Source organism: Euprymna scolopes, chromosome 1 (genome assembly GCF_053919585.1).
Source record: "Euprymna scolopes isolate OS-2025 chromosome 1, ASM5391958v1, whole genome shotgun sequence".
Lineage (NCBI taxonomy): Eukaryota > Metazoa > Mollusca > Cephalopoda > Sepiida > Sepiolidae > Euprymna > Euprymna scolopes.
In genome coordinates, this window is record NC_136482.1 from 85749932 (window position 1) to 85769766 (window position 19835).

Genomic DNA, 19835 nt, shown 5'->3' on the forward strand with positions numbered 1-19835 from the left:
GGAGATATAAAGAGGTTTGATAAAAAGTTGTCAAAACACTATCGAGCTATATCATGGACAAGTTCACCGGGACCATCTGATCAGCAGAGGGAAGTACGTATGGGTCACGTGACTATGGTTAACTAAGAGTAATTGAAGTTGGAAATTGGACTTGGAATAGAAAGGTTGGATTAGACAGTTGTCTCTCCCCTCCTTGGGAGGGAGATGACGTACCTCACAATGGAGACTACTAAGACCACAAACAAAAAAATATAAAAAGAAAACTTACTTTCCATTTTAATCTGCGTCGACAGCCTGAAAAGTGAAATAAATAATAAAAAATGAAACAATCATCGTTTTTGGAGCGAGTGCATATTCGTTCAAATAGGTTCCAGCTTCCTCTCCAAGGACATATGAATTCCAGATGACCAAGATCAACGACGCAGTGAAAATAAGGTATGCCGGATACATGACAGACACAGACACAGACACACACACACACACACACACACACACACACACACACATTAAGAAAATGTTAACACACGCCAGACGATCACAGAACATAAATAGACTGCAACAACATAACTTAGGGTTCAAATAGTGATGAAGCACTATAGACATTAATAGTAATGACACGTACACACATTTAGATGAACCCTTCGTCACATACATATATACACAGTATGTCCATTCAGTGTATATACGCACACACACACACACACACACACACACACACACGCACACAACAACGTAACAGTCTGATTCAACAGCAACACTAGAATGAAAAAAACAGCTAAATAACATAAAAAAATTGCATTTTTATTGTCAAAATGCAGAGACTTATGAGTATTGAGATATTCAGAAAGGGTTCTACGGGTTCTTAAATGTTGAGAAACACCGATTTAAATAATTTTGTTTTAAAGTCAAAATCATTAGAAATATCTGTTGAAATAAAACTAAACAATTAAAGATCAATGATAGAGTAGACCCTGGGATACGACCTTAAAAATTAGTAACAAAATACAGTACAGTTTATAATACACATGTATATAATAACATTATAAATAACACCGTAAGTCGGGGCAAATATCGGGACCCAGGGCCGGAAAAACATCGTATTCCACATCGTAACCTGAAAAACTGTATCCTAGGGCCACTGTATCCCGGTGTTCTGCTGTAGCTTGTTCTGGATATGACCTTAAACTATATCCGATGGCGAGGCCCCAGCTTGCGGGCTTTGGGGAGTCTGGAGCCACCCTTTAATTGCCATTGCTCCCAGATACATGCTGACACGAAGTGGTAGTACTATTTTGGGTCCCAACTATGGATTAAATAGAAAGCGACTTGAAAAACATTCTATTTAAAAATATTTTCTTCAAAATCACTTAATTCGGCATTAAATAACCTGAAAAGGCTTGATATGCCGTAAAACAAAAATAATCAACCAACCAATCTACTGTACTTGTAAATTTTTAAACAAGATTTAAAACTGAATATGCTAATTAGCTAACCTATTTACTCTGAATCACTACTTTGTTCTGCAAATATAAATTGAGTTTGATATTAAAAAAAAAAGAATAATTTTACAGAATCACCCCCTTTCTAAAACCCGTTCTAACTCAAATATGCGTTTATATATGCGTAGATTTGGAGAAGCGTAGGTTCTATAAAACATCAAAAGAGCTTAGAAAATGTCTGCAGTAGCACTACTACATGCGACAAACATAACACGACCATAGCGAGCAGCAATTAAGACTTTAAATATTAGTTTCTAAGTTTGGCACTGACTGATTCAATCATACTTCTTTTCTGGCTTGCCTAATCAGAGAATTTCTCAGGTGAGCTGAGCAGGTGATTGAAGTTGATAAAAATGTATTGACAGCTAGACACTTTTACGGCCAAAAGATTAAAGCGAACCGATTCATTCCATGGTGCCTCTTTAAACAACAAATCTCTCTTGGAGCGCAACCAAAACAACCCTGCCCTCCAGCCCTGGAGTTAACAAGAAACTCCATATCAGCATGGTTGCTGCAGTAGATCACAAACGTGCATTTACTATAACGCGCACACATATAAGTACATGACCCCGACTTAAGCATCTGTGTACGGGACGCATTCCTCATATATGGACTCTTTTCTCTTCTTTATGAAATTATTGCAGTAGCAACATCTTTCTTTTCCACTCTCCTTTAACGCTAACGAAAAGCTGATTTAAATATAAGAAATGGACCTAGTTGTGACCAAACCACCTAAGGAGGTCGGGTTTTACATGAATAACGGTTATATAATATAACTAAGAGGTTTTATTTTGTGAACAATCCCGGGCAAGTTTCGATTGTCTTGCCGACTCCATTTTTTTGGGAGATGACGCAACCCAAACAAAGGAAAAATAACTTCAGTTAGCAGATTCGGGATCAATTGTAATATCTTGATACTGACATTGTTTTTCTTAGCAAAACAATGTATTTCAAGAGAATGGCATTGAAAATTTGCTTAGGCTACGACCTGGAGCAGTATCTGACCCGGATGTCAGGTATCAAGGTCTTCTCGGAATGAGAACACCTCGATGGAAAATTACCTTAATAAGCGATTATGTACGATTGGCACTTGACCAATCAGAAGAGAAAGGGACATTATGCAGCGATTCATGACTGGCTAGAATGGACCTGGGAGTCCATTCCCACAACCCGTCACGCTTATGCGCGAGCGAGTTTAGACGAGAACACAGTCGAGTTGAGATCAAAGTTGAGTTTTAGAGAAAAGATCTTTAAATCCCTGACCGCCGAATCATATGCCAACATGGAGTAGCACTCAAACTCCTCTAGCCGGCTGAAAGAACCCTAGTTCTGTACTTTTGTCATATGGTAAAAAAGATTTTCGTGGCTTGCTAAAACATCCCTGCGATTAAAACTGTAAAATGATTTTGACTCCTAATGGGGGTAGAGATTTAATTGCTGCCAACCACAGCAATACGTGGCATAAGGCCGGAAGGTGGGAACTCAGCAGGCTCCCATAAAGGAGGGGTACTCCTGCAATTGAAAAAAATGCCTGAGTAACCTTGTCGGCATTCTCCGGTCGGGACGCCTCAAGAAGTAAGCGATAAACTTACTCCACCGGAAAGCCCAGTGGCAAGGCCTGGGAGAGTAGACCTAGTTATTACCCAGGCGGTGTACCTTAGTCCGACAGGTGCTGGGCCGGTTCCCGGCCCCTAACCTGTCGGGTTGAGTGTCAAGTAACGAATCCTTGACGAGTACTTCTACCCTGTCTCCCTGCAGCCGAAGCCGCAAGAAGACCTTCCCCATCACGCGTAATGGGGGTAAATATTTATTCTCGGAAAATTACATAAATTTCAGAAAAAATTGGCACAAGGCCGAACATGGGGGGGGGAGAAAGGACGGTCTTCTCTGACTAATGCTAACTAATCTAACCTTACTAGTTCCTAATTTCACTCTACTTCCAGCACAATACCACATTCATACTATACATCCATCAGCGTATAAATCCTTCGTCAATCACCATATGAACATCATACCATGATAAACTAATTAAAACCCATAAGAAAAAGTAGGGGTTTGGAATATAAAAATGTTATAATACAAAATAAAAATGAAGTATTTACAATGTTAGTAACAAAAGTCCCCCTGTTGCTAAACTGTGGTAGGTGCGCTGATTCGCCAGTCGAAAAGGTGATGCGGGTTCACACGCTTTATTTTAAACACCTCTTACGAAAACTTCGAAAGGGAACCGCATCTTTGGCGAATCAAGCGATCTGTCACCTTATTAGGGAGGGGAATGGGTAACCCCCCCCCCAAAAAAAAAACAGGACAAACTTAAAACGGGGCCTAATGATCACTTTCACACACTAGCTAGGGTATGAACACAAAAGACTACAAAAACTGGTCTTACTCTTGCCTAAACCGTGACCTACTCTGGACTAAAAACAAGTCAAAGCTGACGTTAGTTTCTGCTACACAAAATTCTTTTCCTAAGGAACATCCAAGAACCAGTCAAGACTTGCTTCTCTCACCCGACACATACGCGCAACTGACACCCACCTTTCAACTAAGTCTGACGAAGAGAGTCTAACTCTCTCGGCCTTGATACGACTCTTCAAATGGTAACGGAAGATTCGTATAAGGCCGAGGGAAGCGAAGTCCTCAGATCCGTAGACCACTCTCATGTGTGTGTTCCAGATAACACCTCTCATCACTGCTAGAAAAGTCAAACAATTCTTTTCTAAGCCTATCCATTGTCGGAGCCCAATTGCTACATACATTGATAGGAACCAAAGTTAATGACGATGTGTTCAGTATGCAGACCATAAGACCTGTAACAGACTCAATTAGTGGCACCACGATGCGACAATGAACGAAGGCGTGACATAAAGTCTCGACCTCATCGCCGCATCGTTTACAAATAGGCGAATCCACCAAGCAAGCTGAGTGAAGTCTCTTACTGACCCAGAGAGCATCCCGAATTACCAACCAGGTCGTTAGTGAGGTATCCCGACCCAGGCGCCAAAGGGCAGATTGAGCGGAGTTGCCCCTTCATCAAAGGGAGTCCCTCACCAATAACATACCTTACGGATCCCCTCACTAACACCTGATATAATGCCTTTCGGGACAACTGCAGAGCGTTGGAAAGGTTTTCCTTATCTCTTAAAAGGAACTTCAGCCTGCGCCGGCACTCGAGATAGAAGGGGTATTCACCTCGGGCAACCTGTGTGCCTCCCCCTCGGAGTCGTGCACCGCTCTCAAAGCCGGAAAGGCTTTCTTAGTGTCCTACATCCAGAAGCCACCGTCTTCCCTATCTTGTGTGCACATTCGATCTAGGTAGTAGAGCCGTAGTGTGTGGAGCCGAATCACCACATTTGGCATACCTAGACCGCCTTTAGAAGGATGTAGAAAGCAGACATCGCGACAGACCATAGAGGCCCTTCCAAGCCATAAACAGTTGAAAAGGGCCCTCTGCAAGTATAGCAGTGTATCTGACGGGATTGGAAGCACTGGCAGACGATAAATAAAGATTGGATACATTTGGGTATTACACACCTCAGCTCTCCCCTTTAATGAAAGGTTTCTACTGATCCACAGCGCAGCTGCGGACCGAACCGCTTTCAGAACTTCCGACCAATTTTTCTCCAGCTGGAGGTCAGGATCAAACCAGACGTCGAGTATCTTGCAAGGCCTGTCACTCCAACTAAAGGTGGTCCCTGAAGGAGCATACCCCTCCAGGCACTGATGCGCAAACCCGAAAACTTGTCGCAGTTAATTTTGGCTCTGTTACCGTTTCATACAATCTGATTTCTACACCAACGACACTAATCTCAGCACTGCTCGTTACAAACACAGTTACGTCGTCGGCATAGGCGGAGTACTTTACCTGGGCATCCGCACCTGGCAAAGTGATTCCGCGTAGGACCGGATTCACCCTTAGCCTGCACAAAAATGGCTCTATCGCAAGCACATATAACATGGGTGATAACGGGCACCCTTGACGAATTGATCGTGACAAACTGAAGGGTCTCGACTTCTTCCCATTTACTTCTACCATCACCGTGGGGTTAGCATAAAGAAGATGAACCCACGAGCGAAATTGCGGACCAAAACCGGCCGCCGACAAAACAACCTCTAAGTACCGATGGTCAACTCTATCGAAGGCTTTGGATTGATCTAAATTTATCAGCGCGGCCTCAGTGTCGACTTTTTCTATCATCAAGCGTATCGAGTGCAATTTATCCTGGATTGTCCTTCCTTCACGGCACACGTTGTCTCGGGACTAATAAGACGAGCCAGGACAAGTTGCAGACAATTTGTGAGAATCTTGGCCAAAATCTTTAACTCAGCGTTAAGCATCGTTAAGGGCCGGATATTACCTAAACCATCCCCTCCATCTTTGCTTTTACGAATAAGCTTTATCAAACCCATGGTAAAGTACTTGGAGATTGAGCCGATCCTAAACCATGAGTTAAATAAAACGGTCAGCAAATGGACAAAGATGTACGACAACCTCAAATACACTTCGTAGGGCAGACCATCGATCCCCGGTGACTTATTAATTTCCCTCAAAAACTGCCTGTCACGACTTGGAAACCTGGCATAAAATTCTAGGACACTGCAATACAGCCGATATTAAAAGAAATACCAAATATTGTCAAAGGCATGAAAATAATACCTTCAGACGATCTCCCAAATTGTGATGTGTGTGCACAAGGGAAAATGACAAAATATATAAGCCGAATGCCAGACAAAAAAGCTACGAAAATTCTCTCACTTGTGCATTGTGACTTAGCAAGTCCGATCAGCCCGATATGGAGAAATAATCTAAGGTACGTATTGAACTTTATTGATGATTTTTCCGGTTTAATTATAGTTTATTTTCTAAAAAACAAATCCGACACTATTGTCGCTACTAAGAAATATTTACCTGATATTGCCCCGTACGGTTCAGTAAAATGTATTCGCTCAGACAATGGGACTGAATTTACTAGTAAAGACTTTGAACTTCTATTAATTAACCACCGTATTAGACACGGGAAATCTGCGCCGTATTCCCCCTTCCAAAATGGCACCGCTGAAAGGGCATGGCGAACCCTTTTTGAGATGACAAGATGCCTACTTATCGACTCGAAATTAGGGCATAGTTTGTGGACGTACGCTTTAATGGTAGCAGGATATATCAGAAATAGATCGTTCAATAATCGACTAGGAAAACGCAGTATGAAGCGTTTTATGGTGTAAAACCTAAAATGAACAGAATGGATCCATTTGGTTCTGATTCTTTTGCATTTATAGAAAACACCAATAAACTAAATACTAAAAGCGAAAAGGTATTTTCGTATGTTACGATAAAAACAGTCCAGCATATTTAATCTACTTTATAACCCAAAATGCCATAAAAAGGGTTAGATATGTAAAATTCAATGATACATTAAATTAAAAAAATGACGATCCAGTGGATGAAAAACGTGAAATATTACCTAGCATCTTAATCGATCTCAATGAAAATATTAATGACGGCAATTACAGTACTTCTGACGAAAATATTAAGCAGACACGTCGATACCCAATAAGGGAGCGAAAAAGGCCAGACTTTTTGAAATTGAAAAGATACAAGATTACGCCGTGGATTACTGTTATTCGTTGAACAGCGCACAGGAAAGTTATAAGGAGGCGATTAATTCAGAAAATCACCAAGAATGGGAACAAGCTATGATATCCGAATTGAAAGCTTTATCTGAAAATAACACATACGAAATAGTGGCAAAACCAACAGATAAACATAATTTCTTCACGCTGGGGTTTTTCCAAAACAAAGCCGATAGCCATTAGTCACGCGCTCTCGTGTAATGAATGAATGCGTGAACGTAGGATTGACATGGAATTCTTAAAGATAGACTAAAATGACCGAAAAATGGGCTGAAATGATTAAATAAATTAAAAGTACATGACTTAGAATTACTTTAATGACTTAAGAATGACTTGAATGCTTAAAAAAAATCACTGGAATCCTTCAAAAACAACTTGAATGATCTGAAGAATGACTTGAATGGTTTTGAGACTGACTTGTTGTAAAGTGGGTGATCATTTTACATTAAATTGATACAGAAAAGTGATCCTTCACTTTATATCAAAAAGTTACAAACATAAGTACAGTATGTAGTAAGAACAGATATCACGCTTTGATCTTAGCCAAAAGGCCAAGAAAAGGGTATTTATTTGCTCCCCCACCGAGCAAATTAAGTACAAACCCGATTTTTAATGTGAGGAGTGAAGGGGAAATGGGGACCAGCTTCCCGGGGAGTAGGGGAGCTGAATAGTGACAACTGGTATGAAGGGTTGCCCCTACATTGATCAAGTTTTATATATGGGTAGCCCTTACATATCGTCTTTGCTTGCAGAATCTGCCGGAACAGATACTACACTTTGATCTTGTTTATATATTTTGTTGCTTTTAAAAATGTTCAGAATACAATTAAGTAAAAACCAAAAGATTTTTAAACAACAAAATTAGGCACAAGACCCTACAAGAGATTGGGGAGGGAAAGGGTTCAGGCTCTTTGTGCCTAAAGTGATTAAAAGTAATAAATGTAGACTTTGGAGTCTTACTCTTGACTGGCAACATTTACCAAAATACCTCATTCACTCTATGGATCTTAATCCAACTAATAAATCCCCAGCGTTTAAGAGTCAAAAACATATTTACAATTTATAAACAGTTGTCTGTGTGTTTGTGAATGCATTTTTTTCTATTTTGTGTGTGTGTGTGTGTGTGTGTGCATGTGTGAAAAAATAAAATTCAACAGTTTGATCTTGGCCAAAAGGCAAAAAAAAAAAAACTTAAAAAGCTAAGAACAGCATCTATTAACAACAGACCTTTGACCTTAACCAAAAAGGCCGAACACAAAAGTGTTACGGACCGACGGACCGACTTATAGAGTCGCTTGTACGCGACTAAAAATCACAGCTTCTGGCAGTGAAACTTTTAAAGCAACATTTGTTGCAAAAGGTTTTTAATAAATTTATGGAGTGGAATATACATTTTCACCAACGACCACATTTAGAATTTTATTATAACTTGTCGCTCAATACAATTTAAAAATACATCAAATGAATGTAAAAATGCTTATTTAAATGCTCCGATTGACTGTGAAATCTACATTTACCCTCCAGAGGGATTTAAAATGAAAAATAAAAATTGGGTGGTGAAATTAAATAAATCGTTATATGGACTGAAACAAAGCGCACACAATTGGAATTTACCACTCCATAATTGTTTAATAGAACAGGAATTCAAGCAATGTCCCGTAGACGAGTGCATGTATACCAAAAATGTAGATAATAAATTGTTAATTTTGTTTTTTGGGGTTGACGATATATTAATCGCCTCAAACTGCGACAACACTTTAAAAGATGTTAAAAATGAATTAAATAAAAAAATTTAAATTGCCGTTCTTGGACGACTGTTCTGGTTCCTCGGTATAAAATTTACTTATGAAAATGCAACTATAACTATGATCCAATCACGATATATTCAAAAAATTCTACTCGAGTTCGGAATGCAAGATTGCTAGTCGCGTTCAACTCCTGTCGAAATGGACATAAATAAAAAATATAGGGACCGAAACATAATCCATAGATAATCGAATATACAGGGAAATGGTAGGCAGCCTCATCTACTTGATGACCGCAACTAGGCCTGACATATGTTACACTGTAACAAAGCTATCTCCAAACTTATCGAAACAGACAATTAAGGACCTTAATCGTGCAAAACAAATCCTCCGTAACCTAAAAGGAACCAAGGAACAATCTTTAATATTTAAAAAGTCTACATGTCCTCTAAATTTAGAAAGATTTTCAGATTCAGATTGGGGTAACTGAGGATAGAAAAAGTATAACGGGGCATTGTTTTAGACTGTCAAAGACTGGACCTATGATCTCTTGGAAAATTAAAAAGCAACAAATTGTTGCCCTTTCTAATTTTGAAGCAGAATATGCGGCTCTTACTCATTCCGTGCAGGAGGCAATTTTTCTGAACACCCTTCTAAAATCTCTATATATAGAAAAGTGAAAGTGTATGTGTGTGTGCGTGTGTGTCTGTCTGTGTACATTTCCCTACGCAATAACTGTCAATTTTTAGCCTACAGATTCGAAATTTGATATACAGGGAACTGAGATTTGGGAAAATCGATGTGATTGGCTTTCGGACAGAAATTTGGCGATTAAGGGGTCAAAGTTCAACGATTTGACCTTTAAGAACTCTACCAAACTCCTCCTACAATTTCGGGTCTAAACACTTGGAATTTTAGATATAGGTTCCTTGGACATGGATTTAACTTACTAACTTGATTTGAGCCCGAAACAATAAATATTAAGGGGTCAGAAAAGGGGGTCAAAGTTTAAAAAATGACCTCTGCGGTCTCTTCCAAATTAGACAATTTCTGGTCTAAATATTTGAAATTTTACATAAAGGGTATTCAGAGATAGGGTAAGCCTTTTCATCGGTTTGGGTCGAAAATTTTTAGTTACCAATATATTAATGTATGTATGTATGTATGTTTGCATGTCTGCCTAAAACTTTCAATAGAGGCGACGGATTTTACCAAGATCAGTATCGTGTTATACCACAAATATCGAAAAATTGGTTAAAAATATTAATATCTTCCCCTTCAACTAGGCACTTTTCTACAGGGGGGAGTCACTTTTTTCGCCGATATTTTTTTAAGTTATCCTCTTTTGTAGATTGTCTAGCGTTAATTTTAAAAAAATGTCACTTCCGGTTTTGCGGCGGTCGAAACAGCATAGACGTTAGGTTTTTTCCCCGTTCTTTTCCTCCTTCGCGGTACGGGTTCGAGCCTGCCTTCCTACTTCCACATTTTGTTTTTGTTCAAGAGACACATCCAAACACCAGGGCAACGCTGGGCCGAAATAAAAAACATATGGTAATTCATTGTGATAATCAGAGCACTATCTTATTAGCACATAATTCTATGATTCATGAAATGTCGAAGCATATTGATATCAGATATCATTTTATAAGAGATTAAATAAGTAAAAAATCTATTACTCTTACTGATGTGACGTCTGAAAATATAGCCGACATTTGCACTAAACCTATAAAAAAAATAAAATTAAGACATTTTAAAACCGAGCTTTTTGGAATGTAATTATGAATAAATCTCTTTTCAGAAAGCCAAAAAGAAGCATGAACAGTCAAAACCACACACAAAAAAAAAGAAAAAAAAAGTCACTTTTTAAAACTTTTCTTTGTAAATTTCCTATTTGTCAATTCTTTTTTGTATCGTTTTTCTTGGCAAACATTTGTTAAAAAGAAACAAAAAAAATGTATATTTGTGAATTTTTGTGCATATGTTTATATGTATTTGAAAAGTATTCTGTTTGTATGTTTATATATATTTGAAAAGTGTTTATTTTTATATGAATAAAAAAAAATCAATGTGATTAAAAAGAAATGGCTTGTTTTTGGACACATTATACCAATATATTAATAATTCTTTTTAACCAATGAGAATAAAGACAAATTCCCCCAAAACCAGAAAAAAAACACAATTATCTCATTGGTTTATTTTTATTTGTTAATTTATTTGTTTATTTAATTTTTATTTATTTATTTTTCTTTCCTTTTCTCAAGTCAAACCAAAATTGAATCCGAAAGGATTTTTCCATTATATCAAAAAAAGGGGGTGGGTAAAATGTTTTTGAGTCCTAATGGGGTATGTGACGAATGGATTCGCCAATCATTTTTATAACCACCGGCTGTGCTAAACAACCAATTAAAACCTTTCAAAATTATAAAATTGTCGAATTTTGGATTCAATCAGTTCGCCGTTAACTAGGCCACGGACCGCATTTGATTATTGGCCGCCATCTTGGTTACTGCCAATTATTGATCTGGACGACGCCGCCATATTTGTTCAACATAATGTCTCAAAACTTAAGAAAAATGCATCGCTTTGACGCTATCGCCGACAAAATCCTTCACTTACCCCATATAAGCAGGCTGTTAATGACAAAAAAAAAAAAAGAAAAGACGAACTCATGTATTTGTGACTATTTACTATTCCACTACTATGGAGATGTACGATACATGAAAGTATTTATTCGAAGGGACTGTTGACATCACGATTCCAATACCCATACGTATATTTACACCTTTTGAAGCTTTGTATTATAATCGACTTTGTTTCTAGATCTTTGGCATGTTAATATAGCCTATAGTTGTAGAAATTTATCATCGTCTTCGCCGATGTTTTTCTTGATTGCTGTACGGAGTAATTTGCCTTCAGTTTGAGCTAACCCCAAGTCTAAGTGACGGTACACGGGAATAAACCTGATCAGAACGTGAGGCGTTTACCGTCGTCTTGGATTCTAGAGGATCGATTACGTCATTGTGAACTCTACGAGAAGAGAGTGAAGTAAGCTGAGCAACCAATCAATCCTATTCCTGTGTAGACGATCAAGGTCGGGCTGTCGTGTTGTGAGAGTTGTTCTGGGTGACCATAAGATATTAGCGTGTTTGTTTCGCCAGAGAAAAAGCAAATACTCGAAGTTGGACATTTGTAAAATAAGTTGCAGCATACACCAGAATTCGAAAATAGTTCTTCAAAGTAACGTACACTTTATTTGATATTAGATAAAATGCCTAAGTAGCAAATGCTGTATCGCTCCCTTCAGAATTCGCAAATTAAACCAAGATATAAAAAGATGAAGTTAGATTATCTCAGCTGAAAATATATAACCGACAAAATCGAAATTATTTGAGACACGGGAATTTTATGCGAAAAACCGATTGTCATTATTGACATACTTACGCCGTTACATTGCGCATCAACACCTTGGAAGAATATTCATGGGTATTGCGAATTATATTGGAAATAGAGAAGGAAGCGAAAGGTAAGGAAACGATACGATACTCCCGAAAACTACCGGAGGGTCGTCGAAAAGCAATATCGACGTAATATGGCAATCGACATTTCCAATTCCCCAGCTGTGATAAAGGGAAGTAGTTTATGTATTATTAGAGAATAATTGAAGCGCTCGTTTCCGATGGTAATATATATATATATATATATATATATATATATATATATATATATATATATATATATATATATATATATATATATCGCATAGATTGTAGAAACTCGAGAGACTAATCATCTCTATATTAATATCTAGTTTATTCCTGCAAAATCTTGAACAGAAAACCGTTATGTCCCCGTAGTTCAATAGCGAAAAGTAGAAACTATGCATTAAAACAAAAAGCGAATAGGGTTGGTACTTATTTGCTTTCTCACGTAAACAAAATGTGACACAAGGTCGTTTTTAATGTGAGAAACATCAGCTCTCAAAAAAGGGGGGGAGGCACTCTGTCAGTTGCATAACTAAAATAAATTGCCTTAGTATAGGAGGGTTTCCACGATATTGACAGATAACAAATTAATGTAACATCAGAACAGATATTAAACTTGGATCTTAGTAATTCCCGGAAAATGGAAGAGATAACAGAGCGGTCGGTGCCCCGGGAGGGGCCTGACTGGGGTACCGAAGGACAGAATGTTGGAGGTACTGGGCGACCTGAAGATCCCGGCCCAGTACATCGTGAGGCGCAGCTATGCAATGTGGGATCTCCTCTTGCCAACGAAAGAAGAAGCCGAGAAGGTAGCAAAAGGGGACCTCACATGGAAAACTGCGTCTCAAACCAGAAAAAAGGAGGACGATGGTCACTATACTGGGGGTCTCATGTTTTATAGGGGAGGATCAGCTCGGACCACATTATCTCAATACGGAGAAGTCGAGGGGGTGAACATGGTGAGGGGCCCCAGGAACATCTTGACCAGGGATTTCAAAATCAAGATGCACTTCGACCGTAAGGGGTTCCAAGAAATCCCCGCCCAACTTATCTCTGAGGGCTAGCAGATGTCAGTCATTGTAGAGGGTAGAAGGCCGCACTGCTGGCACTGCCAGACGCCCGGACATGTCCTGATTCTGTCCTTTCAAGAAGGGGCCAGAGCAGAGAAAGGACGACAACCCTGCGGAAAAAGAGGAAGCAAAGACGGCGGAAGAGAGGAGTGAGGTCGCAACTTGGAGCAAGGTCGCCCCCAAGAAAGGGAGAAAGCAGGAACCAACGGCCCCTCAAACACCAGCAAGAGGGACAGTGGTGACGACCAAAAGAAAATTGCGAGTGAGCTCCTCAGAAACCGAGGGAGAGAAGTAAAAGGAGAAGACAAAGCAGGTGGAGAAGAAAGAACGGAAAACAAACCCGAGGAAACAACCAAAGACCAAGATGCTGAGCCTCCAACATAAATCTCCCACGAGGAGATTCAGCCTACCTCTCCCCTATTCAATACCCCGGAGCAGAATGAGGAAGCTTCGATCACTACAATGGCAGTAGAAGTAGCAGAGGATAAAAGAGACCACGAAAAGACGGACCCCAGAGTGGAAAGAACCAGAAAGTATTCGTTCTGGCCGGGAAGCGTCTTTGCGAGATAGATGGTGACCCAGTGAGCGGCGACCTCAACGGGCGGCAGAGGAAATTCCTTAAAAGCCTCGAAAACCTCGCAAAGGTCGACGAGAAAGAGGTAGCCGATCCGAGGAACTTCCCTGACACCCCGAACCTCATAACGTTCGTAAGGCCAAATAGGGGAGGACGTGCCAAAGCTTTGTAAAGGAGGTTGGAAAAACGACGTTTCGGGGCTTCAGGCTCATGGACGGGGAGCACCCATTGCTGGCACAAATCGCCCAAAACTGTAAAGGGAGGGTCCCTATTTATGTTCACCCCTCATGGGAGGTTGGTCGTGGTCGATGTTGTCGTTAAAACCGGCGAGTTCCGGATCGTGCCAGTTTATGCACCTAACGTCTGCAGCGAGAGGGTTTCCTGTTTTCGGCGGAGGGAGGTGTTTCTCTTTTCGGGTCCGGAGCGGGTAGTGTTAATGGGGGGGCTGGAATGCTATCCTGGATCCCAAGATAGATAAGTCGTGAGGGATAGAGGGTCGGAGAGGTGTGAAAGCAGCCTGTCTGACCTGATGGCTTTGTGCGATCTTGACAGATTCCGTCGGGATCACCCGGGGAGGGAGATGTGGATATCGCAAAATCATATGGCCTCCCGTCCAAGTACCTACTTGGATAGGATGTTAGTTAGAATAGGCGACAGAGATTTCTTATCTTGTCCCACTGGCTATGTCATTCGAGCCACAAATTAGTTATGGTCCGTTTGAAGTCAGGTAATAGGCCTAGGTTGGCTGGCTACTGGAAGTTGAATGCCTCCTTGTTGGAGTCGGAAGACTTCTGGCAGCAGCTGACAATACTTATTCAGCGGGAGTTAGTGGGGGCGGTTACCGGGAGTAGCTGGTGGATTAGACTTAATGCTACTATTAGGCATTTTTGCGTCCAATATAGCCAATGCCTCGCGTTAACTAGGGCTCGAACCAAAAGACACCTAGAGGATAGGCTGGCCCGAGCGGTGGGAGGGGGTATCCTCTAGAGCTAGCGCTAGTTAAGGGGAACCTGGATCACTGGCTAGCAAGCGATATGCGGGTCAAGTAGTTAGAGCTAGGTTAAAAAGAGTCTCCAACGAAGCTGTAAACGTTGACGCTGTTGAGCGTGGGTCTGCCCTAAGACGCCGCTCGGACGGGTACATTCAGGATGTGAAAAACCTGGAAGGGCACACTCTCATATCGGCACAAGAGATTTGCAACGGGTTTCGGCAACATTTGGATGAACGCTTCACCTAACTACCCAGACTCCGTGGCAAGGAGTTTGGCAGCTATTTAATTGGTTCGCCCCGCCTTACTGCGTCCCGAGCGGCTAGCTGCAAGGGGGTGGTTATGGAGCGTGAGATCATTACTGCGTTAAAGCAGGTTGGCTATAACAAATCTCCAGGACTCGATGGTTTGCCCTACGAACTGTTCTTGAGGCTGTCGTCCATGTTTGCGCCCCTTCTGAAGGGCGTGTTTAACCACTGGTTTGTGCAGGGCTCGATCCCTGGTCAGGTTACCAAACGAGTGGTCACAACGGCATGGAGGGGAATCTAGATGATGCCCATCACTCCGCTAAACACAGAGTTGAAAATTTTATCCCGCGTTCTTGCAATCCGACTGCAGGTTGTTATCGGTGACTAGGTCGAGCCGGATCAGAACTACGCTGTGAAGGGTCGATTGATTCAGAACAACTTGCACTTGATGCGCCCGATCAAAGAGGGTTTAGAAGCCGACACGGAAGCCGTGCTGATCAATTATGATTAGTCCAAGACATTCGATAGGGTCGATCATGCTTTCTTGGAATCTGTTATAGAGACCGCCGGCTTTGGTCGGGACTACTGCAAGTAGGTCTCTGTTCTGTATTGTGATATCGCGGTAGTGGTGCAAGTAAATGGTAGGTCGTCGGAACCCTTTGGGGGTCTCTAGGTTGGTGCGCCAGGGGTGTCCGCTGTCGCCTCTGTTATATATCCTGGCATTGGAGCCCTTCCTTCGCAAACTAAGGGACGAGACGACGAAACTAGTCCTGCGCGGCATAGCTCTACTTGGCGACAAATTTGCTAGGGTGTCCCTTTACGCTGATGATGTTACCGTTTTTGTTGCGCGACGAAGCGATATTAAAGCGGTGATGGAGGCGATCGCTGAGTATGAAGGTGTCACAGGGGCCGTAGTCAATCGCAGCAAGTTCGTTGGCCTGCGGTTGAGCGCCTGGACCGGGTAAACTCGCTTCCAGGTGCCTTCAACTGGACGGATGGCCTGGTTAAGATCCTCGGAGTGTGGTTCAGGTCTGGACTCCAGCTGGACAAGAATTGGTCTGAGGTACAGAGGAAGGTCGAGTCGTCGGTAGGGACTTGGATTTGGAGGAAATTGTCATTGAAGAGTCGTGCGGAGGCATGTGCTACTTATGTGTTTCCGCTGATTCTTTACTGCTGGTCTGTTCTTCCCCTGCCTGCGGACCGCTGTAAGGATTTAGAGCGCCTCCTCTTTAAACTTTTGCGGAAGGGAGGAAAGCCGTATGTCCGTAAACAGGTCTGTACGCAGAAACGTGGCGAGGGAGGCTTAGGAATGGCTGACCTGCAGAGTCATAAGCACGCCGAAAGATTGTCCTTCCTGAGTCGGACACTGTTAGAGGAAACGCATTGGGTACCAACCATGGAGCAAGCTTTTCCACAGCTCATATCCACCCCTACCGCTGAGGGCCACAGAAGACCGGCGGGGGAATCGTGTTTCCTCACTGAATGCCGGGCCGACCTTAGGATATTGCCGGGGTCCAGTGACTTAGCGCGATCTAGGAGGAGGCTATATGAGGATCTAGTGGTGGGAACCGCAAACGACCTGCCGAGGAGGTAAGTTCTCTCACTGCGGAGTTGAGCACGAGCCAGTAGCCGTATCAACAATTCAGAGTTTTTCATCACATGGAGGCTAGTCAGGGACGCGCTGCGACTCTTTGGCAGACTAGCCAGAGACTGCAGGGATAGAGAATATTATTATCCCCCCTGCCCACGTTGCAATGAGAAAAATGAGGAGGAGACGAGAGAACACGCGTTCTTTCTTTTGCAGCGGAGTCCGGAATCTCTGGGAGGATGTCGGAGAGGTAACGGCTCGCACCGACCCCGAGCGGTCAGTGCCACTTGATTTAGCGTACGTAGTCGACAATGTGGACCCGCCGCTGTATGGGGAGAAATGATCGCTGTTTTTAGCGGTCCTAGCCGTAGCTAGCTTAGTGACGTGGGTTTCACGTTTGGGCATTGTCTATGAGGGCCAATCTGTTTCGGGTCACGATCTGGTTGGTTATTTTATGCATTAACTTATAATAAAGATGAGATGTGATTGGGAAATATTGCACCGCATAGACTTTGATAGGAGATGGGAGCACAACACTATTTTGTGCGCCCGACGAGGCGCTAGGTTCGAGTTCGTTTTCCCGCCTTAGTAGTCATTGGTTGCTGGTGCTGGAGTCCCTATTTTTTCGGAACCCAGCCCGTTGACGGACAAAAGTCTCTTGGGTAGAGAGTAGTTAGGCAGAGTAACAACCCAGAGTGGACACACGTTCGTTATTAGGGCCTAGACTAGGGTAAGTATGAGTGTTGATCCGGTTTCCGATTCTTTATTTTTCATCGGCACTAGAAGAGCTTCCAAAGATGTCCAGTCCACCTGTTTGTTTTGTCCCCGGTCTATTTTACCCCTTACGTATTATATCTTCCATCCCTGATGACGCCAACCCTACGTTATTTTTTGCTGCAATGCGGTCCATTAGGTCCCCCCTCCTCATTAGGGAAATACCTGCTTGCTTTCAACTGTCTTTCGGCGGGACCGGAAAACAGTGGACGCTCCATTTGATTATTAGCGAGTAGGTTGGGAGGGTACCCTTACTAACCCGCCCCCATAGGCATTTTGTTTAGTGGTTTTATTTTTCTTTTCTTTTTCTTTGGGGGGGTTATTAGTTTGCCCCCCTCCCCTTCATCTCACCCCCATTATATATAAAAAAATCCTTTTGTTCTGTAAATATGAATTTAGTTTTGTTTTTGAAAATACATTTGTCTTTTTTCAGGCGTTTTAGTATGATAGTGATTCTAGTGTAGGAATAAACTAATAAAGTACTTGTTTTCAAGCAAGTCTAGTCTAGCTTAGCAAGGATCCCCATACACCCCACTCCCCCCTACTGGCCCTGGTGCCTAAGCTGTCCCAGACCCTAAATGAGGCCTTGGTAGTAGATAATGCCAAGGCCGGGGCCGACGGGCTTAATAAACATACCATCTTTAACCGCATGCTACGAACACGTTCCTCTCATACCATTTTAGTGCCTGTATTCTTTATGATAAATACATATTATAGTTTATACACTTTACACTACTTGCAGGATCAATCTACAATAATTGCTTACAACAACTGAATGACGAATATTCAGGCAAAGCCTCCTTAAAAAACAGCTATTTGAAAACAGCATTTGACGACCAAAAGGATTCAAGAAAAAAGAACACGCGGATATTCGAAATCATTTTTCCTACACTCGGGGGAAATTCGAAACTTCAAAAGTATTTATTTTCACAAGTTCGGTGAAGAACGGGAAAAACTACTTTTCTACGTTATGGGGAAAAACATTCGAGCATAAAAATCCACAAACACGGGATGAAGAAGACTTCGAAAAAGGACAGCAATTCTTGCCGAAAAATGGATTTTACAAAGACGTCGTCAAATGCTTATCTTTCTGTTAAAAAGCTACTAAAAAGATTAAGTATATCAAAACGTAAGGAACAGAATATATATTTCTGTGTATATGAGTTTTTTCAATTCACTTTCAATTTTTATATGTGAAAACCCCTGATTTAAGAAGCCCGATGTGATTACAGAGCATATAAACAAATAAATGACAAGCCTATATTCCACATTTCATGATGGTGACCATCTTACAATTTATTCCTTTTATTCCGTTGACGCTTACAATTCTTGACAGTAACCGTTCTGTAGCTCAATTGAATTAATTCAGGAAGCACAGAGTTTCGTAAATTAAGCATTTGGATAGATATATAACACAACGAACAGATTTACGCCACAAACAAGTGTGGTTAGTGTGTGTTTCCCTATATTCATCGAGGAAAACGATCCTTACACTGCTCTAATGATAACGGAAAATAGCGCCGCTCAGGGTGACGATAATTGTACCTATTTACTATGCCTCCCCACGGGACAGAGTTAGACACCAGGGTCGTTTTTTAACGTGGAGAAAAGGTACAAAAATAAAAATTGTCTCAATCGTGAAGGATTTCTCCTCCAACGAAAGAGAACAAGAAATAGAAGTGCAGCATCTGAAGAACAGATACTACACTTTGATCTTGTCCCGAAGGCCAAGAAGGGTGACGATAATTGTAGCAAGTGACAAAATTTTGCATATTAGTTTTCAAAATAGAGATGCTTATAACGGTTTCTGCTTTTCGTGTACTTTCACCCGAATCGGTTAAAATCAAATAAAAATATTTTAATCTAATCGGATGTATTTTTTAATTTATACAATTTGCCATTTTGATCAACCTTTTATCTATAAAACGTATAGTTTTTCTCATTTACTAAAGAATGTGAGCCAAAGTCGACGACTGAGTTAACATCTACTTTACGCCAGCTTCCCTCGCACCTGACTAGTTAAATCTAATACATTTATCAACTCAGGAACGCACACAAACTCATAAGCAAACGAACAAGTGACAGTGTTCTATGACAAAGACATACAGGCAAGGAGATACATAAAAGACAAGGCCATCAAGCCAGACATTGTAATATGGAACAAGCCCGAAAGAACTGCACTCATTATCGATGTCACAGTCCCAAATGACTTTGGCCTTACGCTGAACGGGGAAAG

At 41.4% G+C, this 19835-nt stretch overlaps 1 pseudogene; it reads right to left on the reverse strand.

The window, feature by feature from the left end:
- Positions 1–7556: 7556 nt before the first annotated feature.
- LOC145284755 (U2 spliceosomal RNA) lies at positions 7557–7694 on the reverse strand (annotated as a pseudogene).
- Positions 7695–19835: the final 12141 nt, after the last annotated feature.